We start from the raw sequence: 10487 nt of genomic DNA, 5'->3' as shown, positions 1-10487 counted from the left end.
TATTCTGACAACAAAAATATATACATTGATCCGTAAAATAACTTCTCCTCCCATAAGCGAAAAAAAAAAACCGTATCAAATACGAGTCGCCGCACTTAAGTGCGACGCCAATAACAATTACAATATATAGATTTTTTCTAATATGTATATCGCATTTTCAATACACTCCCTAGCTTTTCTTTTGTTTTAATTTAGCAACAAGCCGCATGGTGGATGTGTTTTGACGCCATCAATGGAGCGACGAACATCATTGAGCACTTGAATGCCTTCCAAGTCAGTATACATGTTTGTCATGTTATTTCTATTAATTTTGACGTAAGGAAATTGGCAGCTTTTTTTTCAAAAGCATATACTTTTGTGGACCATAACAACAAAAGACTACACGTTCATCTAGTTTGTTCCCCGTGTATGAAGCTTACACATTGGCACATTGTTTAACACATAGACATACTTTTAATACTAGATGAGAAGAAATTGGAGAAAAACATTTAAATGCTGCGTGAAAAAAGCTCGACAGTCGAGAATATTTGTGTTTGAAAAATCGACAATACGTTTGAAAATGACAAAAGTTCTTAAACATAAAATATCAAAAGTGAATTGAATATGTTCAGTGTCTATAGTAACTTATTCAAACGTATAGGATCGAAAGCATAACAGAGTGCATGTACATATGATTTACTATCATCTGTTGTTGTTGTGCCACCACGCTGGTATTGCAGTTACATGGATAACATTACATGGCAGTTACATGGCAATACGATTACAGAGCAAAACAAACGCCACGCGCGACATATTAGGGCGTTAGTTTGTTTTTAATTTATATCCTTAATATTATTTTTGAGACACGGTAGATGGTGGAGTTGTTAAAAAAAAGTATATCCTTATTTATTGTGAAGGAGGCATTTTAAGAATTGTTTTTATATATTTGCATCAAAATTCCACCGGAAAACAGCAAAAACTGGCTGGTCAGTACACATTTTTATGTAATAAACATACTTTGGATAGTACTAAAAGAAATATAAACGACGATAGAGAATGTTTCAAAAGGTGGTATGCATGATATTGTGAGTCACTTCGATTCCCGATAAAAGGCACGTTGGATAACAGAGACTTTCAACAAATTGGGCAGTCTGATATCCGAGTTTTACCTTCTCCTTAAAATGAGTATATTGTTACTATTCTTACCAATGTGTTTACTGTTCCATAATGTAGAATAAGTACTGTGCTTTAAATACTGACATTTTGATAGAATTCAATGACATATGAACGAATATAGAATATGGTTTAATAGGTTGTATGTGTGATGTTGTAAACACTGATTTCCGTAAGCGGACATGTCGGATAACGGAGGCATCGACATAATGTACATAATCATTATCTTCTTATGTTCAACACTTCTGTTCCCGATAACCTTACACTTTTTAACGCATATAACACACAATTGTAAGTGTACCAGAAATGAAAATTCTTTGTTGCATACTGCTATAGAGACTAGGTAGTAATTATCAATTTCTGTACTGACGTGAATTAAAAACGATTTATCGAAAATGTGTTTCATTTTTGACGATGCTGTTTCAGCAGCTCGTCTAAGTTATAATACCATGAAAAAATTCTTCACAATGGCAATCTATGTAAAAGACCGAGCCAATCCGATTGAGATAGCTCGATTTTTCTACCGTACCCGGGAAAGTTAACGCTTAATCAGTTGTTGTCGGCTATTTTTTTATTAATTGTATATTCACATATATGTCAATTTTCTGAAAAATGCCCTCTATATTATCGGAACACATACTCAAAAAGCATGTTGATGCAGTTTTTTTAAAGAGAAGTTTGTTTAATTCAAATCTGCATACCTCGCTGATTATCATTGATAAAAGTAAATGAATCTCAGCTTTAAATAGGACAGCATATTCTGGGGAAAAGATTTAATAATAGTTTAAAAACGTTGATTTTAAATCAGTTATATTCAATCCATTATATGTTTATATATCAATGAAACAACTATGCATTATCTGTATTGTATTTGACATTTGTCGTGATTCTATAAATGAATTGCGAATTAAAACGTGTATAATTAACGTTAAACGCGATCATGAGTGTAAAAAAAACACATTATTTCGAACCTGCCATTTGTAAACGTTAAAGCGAGTATGGTATATAAACAGCATAATAGCCATGCGATATATATCAAACTCGCGCTTATGCGTGCTCTCTTACTTTGCATATTTAATAAACTTTTCAAACAGAAATTACAGAGCCACATCAGAGCACACACTTTGTTTGATAATTCATTCGTTTTCTGTTTTAAACAGATATTAGGTCATATCATGGAGATTTAGTAAACCTTACCATGTGTTCATGGGCGAACTCACGTATTCAAGTCGAATTCGACTATGTCACGACTAAGCTAGGACCTCACCGAACGCACCCATGAATTATGCGCCAATATCTATTGATATTGATCTAAAGCGCGAGAATCTTAGCGGACTCGCAACTCACTTGGGGTGAACTCGTGAGAGTCTTGATCTAAATCGCGATAATCTTAGCGGGCTCGCAACTTACTCGGGGTGAACTCGTAAGAGTCTTGACAAAGTCGTAGCTAATTCGTAGACAGATCACCGATTTCCCGATTGAGTCACGAATTACCTACGATGCCATTACGACGCCCTAGAACACACTACGACGCTGTTACGAGTCAACTGCGATTAAATTCAGTCGTGGATGTCTGGGTCAAATTTTAAACACGTTTAAAATATGGACACGATTTTTCGGGAGCTCACGAGTTGCAGGAATCACTTACGACCAGCCCACGACTAGCTGCGAATGAGAAAGGATCTCCGCCGATTGAGCTACGAATGTCCTCGACCTCAAAATATCGGATATCGGGACAAATCGTGGGGAATCGGGTCGTAGTGGAATATCCCTATTAGAGCGCTAAGTTCGTTAATTGAACTTTGACATAGCCTTTTTCGTTTTTACTATTCCACACTGCACAGGTTAACATAAACCTACGGAATCCGGATAGTGCCATCTATAATATCGCCCTTCTTTCATCAAGGGCGACACACGATATACGATATTTTGCGCGACACTCGCGGCGACGCACAATATATTTAACACGAAATATCGCCCTTGTGCGACAGTTGCCATTTTATATGCGATAGCTCGCCCTTTGAACACGACCGTCGCCCTTTGAACACTACCGTAGCCCTCTATGAACGCGACCGTCGCCGTTTTATATGCGATATCTCGCCCTTTGAACACGACCGTCGCCCTTTGAACACGACCGTCGCCCTTTTAAAACGCGACCGTCGTCCTTTTATATGCGAGATATCGCCCTTTGAACATGACCGTCGCCATTTGAACACGACCGTCGACCTTTTATATGCTATATATTGCATATAAAAAGGCGACGGTCGCGTTCATAAATGGCGACGGTCGTGTTCAAAGGGCGAAGGTTGTGTTTAAAGGGCGAGATATCGCATATAAAAGTGCGACTGTCGCACAAGGACGATATTTCGTGTAAAATACACTGTGCGTCGCAGCGACTGTCGTGCAAAATATCGTGCGTCGCCGCGACTGTCGCGCAAAATATCGTGAACCGTGTCTCGCCCTTGATGAAAGAAGGGCGAGATTATAGATAGCACTATCCGGATTCCGTATAAACCGATCAATACCCATTGACATTTGTCGCCAGCAGCCAATTGTATAAATATGGATAACTCTTATCCAGCGGATAACTTTTGGTTATCTTCAATTTTAGGATATCTTTTTCGGTTAGCGATTGTATAAAAAAAATAGTTATCCAAAAAGGTTCACGTTCTGGTTAAGTTTTGGATAAGATTTAGCCAAGATATTTGACGTCGGTTATCTTTATCCAAATGAAGAACGCGCTGACAAAATGGCTGACTTTGACATACCGAACGCTAGACGACCAAGACAATTTCGACGAATAGACAGATTTACGGAAACTGACGACCCTGAAGAAATACGACGACGATTTAGATTTACACCTGACAGCATTGACCGCATAGAACGACTGATCGGACATAGACTTGAGAGACCAACTGGACGGAATCAACCCTTGACACCGAGGCAGCAAATATTGATAACACTGAGATTTTTTGCTTCTGGAAATTTTTTGCAATTAATAGGGGATACTTTTGGGGTGGACATTGCCACGGTTTCAAGGGTAGTGACCAGAGTAACTGACGAACTGTGTGACCTGAAAGACCAAACAATTAAATTCCCGACGACGGACAGACATAAATCAATTATTAAACAGAATTTTTTCAAAATCGCTGGATTTCCGTCTGTAATTGCGGCGATCGACGGAACGCACGTTCGCATCATTGCTCCCCATGAACACGAGGAGCAATATGTGAACAGAAAGCACTATCACAGTGTCAATGTACAGGCAACGTGCGACCATCGAGGTATTTATCAATTTGTACACAAAAATTCAAAACATAATTTTAGTTCTTACCTTCAAGTTTGAGTATCCCTTCATTTTATAAATCCATTTATTTATATTTATATGCATCCTGCTGTTTTACACACCAGATCAAAGATTCCGTAACACTTACTTATGATCTGGTACGATTTTTTATTATTCAGTTTTTCTTTTACCACACGTCCTTTAAGTCCAAATTTCCACAGTGTAATGCATATTTTGCGCCCAAAAACTCACATGTACTCAGTTCAAATGACGTAACGATTCTAAATAAAGATAGGTAAAGTCTGTTTCATGGTTAAAATATAGTCTGATCCTTTGTATTATAGAGGCACAAGACAGGGAATTCTAATAGCCTTCTTTCCTCTATATTCATCCAACCCTATAAATTCATCCGCCCCCTTATTTTGGTAATTATGACATTTTTCTAAAAAAAAACTTAAGTAAGTAATGCTTATTTAAAAAACATACAACATAGATGTTCTATTTTGGTTAAAAACATGTGAATTTTAGATTTTGTTAGAGAGAAAATAATAATTTTGAAAATATTCACTTTTAAACAGTGTTTTTGTGTTTATTAGTCTATAAGATATATTTTTTAATGATTATATCAAAATTACTTCAAAAGATTTATGTTTTCCTATAAAAATGTTGATTGAACAGATTGATAGGAAAGATACAGACAAATTAGTGGTTGCTAGGGTGTGCGTTGTAAATTATTTTGCCATACTTTTGTTGGAAAGATATAAAATGTCTAATTAAATGTCTCACTTGTGGTGAAATTCTTTTCATTCAGTAGAAAAAGTCAATTTCACTCTTAAGGGGATGAATATACAGTAAAAGAGGCTACAAAGAATTATTTTCTTGCTACATTTTAATAATAAGATGTATCATACTATTTGAATGATTTACTGCAACGGAATGTCTAAAGTTAAATTGCATACATTATATTCTATGTAATCATATTTCAGGTGTATTCACCAGCATAAATGCCACATGGCCTGGAAGTACTCATGATGCTCATGTTTTCAGAACCTCAGTACTATCTGATTATTTGGAAGCCCATCATCATGGTAAGCGCATATTCTAAAATGGATTTTTTTTTTAATGCTATTTCATTTATTGTTCTGCATGTTCCTGTTTCTCATTTATAAATGTATACTTATAAAAGGTTATTCGCCGTGGCGTAATGGATGTCCGCCTAGCGAACTGGATGTCATGGGTTCGAACCCCACTGGGAACGTTCCTTTGATCTCCCCCAAAAATTATATACATTTAGAAGAGGATCATTCTGTAATTGTTGTTTAATTGTTCTGTTCAAAGGTTTGGAGGATGGAATTGTGTTAGGGGACAGTGCCTATCCATGCAGGAAGTTTCTCATGACACCTTACCTGCATCCTGGTGAGTGCTTCTCTGTTGAACACCTTATCAATTTACCGGTCTTTACAAAATACATTGTACTGAATCTTTTCTTATAACACATGTCTAAGTTCATGTTGATGTTATATGTTTGAAATTAATATTGTAACTATAGCATATTTACACCAGGATCCCCACAGCAACAGATGTTCAATGACGCACATGCAAAGACAAGAAATGTTATCGAAAGAGCATTCGGTGTACTGAAGCGGAGGTTTCATGTCCTTCATGGAGAGGTATTAATTAAGTATTAATGTGTTAATAAGCACTAAAACATTTATGTTTAATATCATGAAATATCTAAAAATATGCACTAAATTAACTTATTTTAATTTAAAAATGTTTAATAATGTTCTTTAAACATTAAGGTACGAATGAAGCCGGGCAAGGTAACAAAAATAATTCTGGCATGTGTAGTATTGCACAATCTCGCTAAGGCATGGGGTGAGAGGGAGGCATTCCCAGAGGAAGAAGACCCTCAACCTCCACCACTTGTCCAGCTTGAGGGTAACCCTGATGGGCAGGCTATCAGGGATGCAATAACTGCAAACTATTTCAGGTTTGAAAATAATTCATTAAATGCTAAGAATACATGAAACAAATGTTATGACTATGTGCAATAAATTTGTTAAAAATATTTTACTTAGCAAGTAAAAGGCTGTTTAAATCTAGCTTAAAAATGAACAAAAGCATTACATTAATAAGCAATGCACAATAATTATAATATTAATAATAATATTGAATATTAAAAAACCATTTATAACATAAATAAATAATAATATTTATAACAATATTAATAACAATAATAATGAGTAATAAAACTAATCATCAATAAATAACATTAATTGCAGATGAAGACGGACGGACATTACAAGGCACCATGGGTGACTTGATCTATGTATGGCGTAATAGTATTCAGACTGATGTACGGACATAGACAAAACAAGTCTTAAAAATGTGTGTTCATTTACATCTGATAAAGACAAAACAAGTCTATAAAATGTGTGTTCATTTACATCTGATAAAGACAAAACAAGTCTATAAAATGTGTGTTCATTTACATCTGATAAAGACAAAACAAGTCTTTAAAATGTGTGTTCATAAATATATAGTTTAATAATTTTGATTATTTTCCCTGTGCATAATTATAGAGATCCATTATGTTTACATTTAACTGACAACTAGGTCAGCCATCAGCTGATTGAACAGATGTATTTAAATATAGGTCAGGAATTTTCTCATGCACCTTGTAAACACTGTCTACAACTGAGTGTCTACTCTCTAACTTACTTTATTTACATTTTTGTGTTTATTGTGAGATGATTTCATGTTCATCCATATAATTTTAAATAGTAACTAAATGTTAAGTCACTTGTATGTAAAACCTTGCAAGAGGTAGATGTTGTAGTTGGCTATTTTCAATTGCCCCTTTCTACACTAAGTCTTGGACACTGACCATCATTCACATATATTAAAAACTTGGAACTTAAAACCCATTGTGTTGTTTACACAAACCCCGGCTACAAATGTAATTTGTATCATTTATTATCATTTTTAGAATTTTTTTTTTCAAAATGATAAAAAATGTTGTTTTATGACATTCTTTTACAGTTTGTCTTTGGCAAATGCCATCATGAGCTTTCCCTCCTCAAAAAACTCTCTCTGGGATTTCATAAGGAGCAACTTTTCCTGTTGAACTGCAATGGCTCCAGCATAATATGCCATCTGCAGTTCCCTCAGGGTCTGCTCTTTCCTGATTTATAGGAAAGTGCTTTGTAGCATTTTTTACCATAAACATTTATAAATAATAAGTTATTATAACTTAATAACAAAATCTTATTTATTATGTCATACATCTGCAGTGTTTATGTTGATTTTTAAATCTAAGTAAGGTCTAAGAGTTTTTCCATTTAAATTTGATTTCCGTAATGATATTATTAAATTTATTAAATAAATGAAATTATTACACAAAGTTTGAATATGTAACAAATGAGAAAAAAATTAGGATATACCTTTTACCAACAGCTGGATTCCTGCTTGGTTTAATTTCCTTATTATTCACAGGAACAGGCACACTAAGAACTGAAATGCAGATATTTATTTTACATCTTGTTAAATACTTATTTACAATGTTAAGTTTCAATATTTTCTATGGAATAAAACACTTTAATTTAATGCATTTAACTTATCTTATTAACTTCATAAGTGTGGTCAATAGGCGTTTCTTGATTGCCAATTATGCTATTTACCTTGATCTGCACTGCTGTCTTTTGATGTTTCTGGAAAAAAAATGAAATCATTTATTAATAATTTAGAAAACATTATTAACTTATTATAGTTTCCTGTGATTTTTTTAAACATATATAGTCAATATGATTAAGAGCAACAGTATATCAATTATTTATAACTGCATCAGGGATGGAAATTAGTGGTTGACAATGAGCCCGGGGCAAGTAGATTTTGGCCTGGGCAACTCAATTTCAAAAGTTGGTAGTCAAGCTGTGCAACTTATTTTTTTTAAAGCTTGAAACAAATCAGTGCAATAAAAAATTGTGACTGTGGATCAACAATTGGAAAAAAAGTTACTTTTTGCTGTTAAAAAACAACCTTTTTTTTAACTTTTTGCATTTGGGAAACATTTTGTAAAAGGCTGTAATTTTGGGCAAACAAAATCACTGATTTCAAAATGTTAAATTTTGTTTTGTATAAATGTGTAAGTAAATTATTACTATTGTTAAAGCCATGTTTTGATGCATGTACAACAATAAATAAATAATACTTGATTTATTGAGTGATAAATTGTTATGTAATGTCATTTGTGTGTTTTTCTTAATGCTCCATATTAATTGATTATCATTGTTGGATGAAAGTGAACATTAATGACAAGCTATCTAACTTTCCTTGACATGTTGCTATTACAAAGTCATGTATTTAAAAAAGTAAAAGTAACAATATAACTTACCATTTACTGTTTCATCATCGTCGAATGGACGAATATCATCAGCAAAGTTGAGGAAGTCTAAAATGTAAATACATGAACATCATTGAAATATATATAAAAAATGATTTATACATATTTAAATACTATTAAAAGTAACAATATTATGTATTCCCCTAAAGTAGCCTCATTTGCCTTGGCAAACTGACCTACGCCAATGTCGGAGTCGTGGAGATGTCACATACAAGAGCATGTAACACTTTTATAAACAAACGCATGATTTCTCAGATTATAAGCATACTTGCAAGAAAGAATATTAATAGTACGATTATAATGCCAATTTCTCGCTAATCATTAAAGGCATTTGCGTACATAGTATTGATTATTTTAGTATAAATTAACCTACGAAAAAAATGAACTCTTCTAAAAGACTACACAATCTAGAAAATTCTATGCATAGAAGCGTGTAATGTTTATCAGTGACAGTGTGATTTTTAAGCGACATGGAGGCACATGGAATGTGTTTTGTTTCTTGCAAAGGAAATTATAATAAATTGGATTTAATTACCATCCAGTTGGAGCAGCTCAACAAATCCTGTTGCGCTGCGCACTGCACCTAACGAGAATAAAAATATGTATGGATTAAAATGGAATTATGTGAATATATTGAATGAAAGGTAAGAATAGTTAGATACATGTATGTAGCTGGCACAGAAAAATTACGCACTCGACAGTGTAATTCTTTTCAGTGGTTTATGATTTAGGTATAATCTGATTGTGTTGTATTTATAAATTAGGTACAATTGCAGTGGAGCTTTCATAATCAATATAGTTAAAATTTTTTTAATAATTAAGTACGCGGGTGGTCACATACCGATGGTGGTTTCGGATTGAGAAGCACCCGGAATCCCACTGAAGGACGGCGTATCCTTCATTGTTTCAATGATTGACATCGTTACCGTGTCTGCGGCTTTCATCGGTTGTCCGCCACCCGTCTGCCGGGCGTTTTTTCGCTCCATCGTAAGCGACTCTCTGGCCTTCGAGACCATTTTCCGATATTTTTCTAAATAAATAACACACAATAAAATTACTGATTACATAATTGTGTCTTATTCTATCTCGGCAACATATTACAATCAGTCACTCGCGCAATTTGAAACTTGTCAGATATTTACGGAAAATGCTAATTGTTCATTTCTGAAATTGAAGGAATGACAATAAGCTCTATAAATTTTTGTAATTATGCATAATCTCTATATATTAGTCTCTAGAAATTGTATACGGATTCATATTGCGTTTCAAACGGCGCTATGATTACATGCGCACGGACGTTGTTCTTCGACTTCGGCATGTGGAATACTAACACCTAAATACATCAGTTAAGTATTAATAAATACATATATTTACATATCTCATATTAACGAATGGCCGAAAAATATCAATGTTGGCGTTCGCATACCTTTCACGTCGTCAATCGTGCGCAACGCACGACCGACGGAATTCACTTTTTCCGTTATTTCGGCCCACGCCCCATCTTGAATTTTCTTGGTGACTGGTGTTGAGCCGCTTGAAAATTTCTTTGTCAAAACTTTGTCAAATTTCATAACACCTTCACGGATTAGAGCAGTTTCCTCATGGGAAAAGTTAACTGAACGTTTTTTACGAAGCGAAAGCGTT

General features: G+C 34.4%; 2 long non-coding RNA genes across 2 annotated transcripts; one reads left to right on the top strand and one right to left on the bottom strand.

Annotated features, from left to right (window-relative positions):
- The first annotated feature begins 6392 nt into the window (after positions 1-6392).
- LOC127845714 (uncharacterized) lies at positions 6393-6998 on the top strand. The gene is made up of 2 exons (XR_008033332.1): positions 6393-6431; positions 6724-6998. It is a non-coding gene; the product is annotated as an uncharacterized LOC127845714 (long non-coding RNA).
- Positions 6999-7130: 132 nt separating this feature from the next.
- LOC127845712 (uncharacterized) lies at positions 7131-8955 on the bottom strand. The gene is made up of 4 exons (XR_008033330.1): positions 8835-8955; positions 8122-8151; positions 7885-7954; positions 7131-7625 (listed from the first exon to the last, which is right to left on the bottom strand). It is a non-coding gene; the product is annotated as an uncharacterized LOC127845712 (long non-coding RNA).
- Between the last annotated feature and the right edge of the window lie 1532 nt (positions 8956-10487).

Source organism: Dreissena polymorpha, chromosome 9 (assembly GCF_020536995.1).
Source record: "Dreissena polymorpha isolate Duluth1 chromosome 9, UMN_Dpol_1.0, whole genome shotgun sequence".
Lineage (NCBI taxonomy): Eukaryota > Metazoa > Mollusca > Bivalvia > Myida > Dreissenidae > Dreissena > Dreissena polymorpha.
This window is presented reverse-complemented; position numbering and strand designations above follow the sequence as displayed.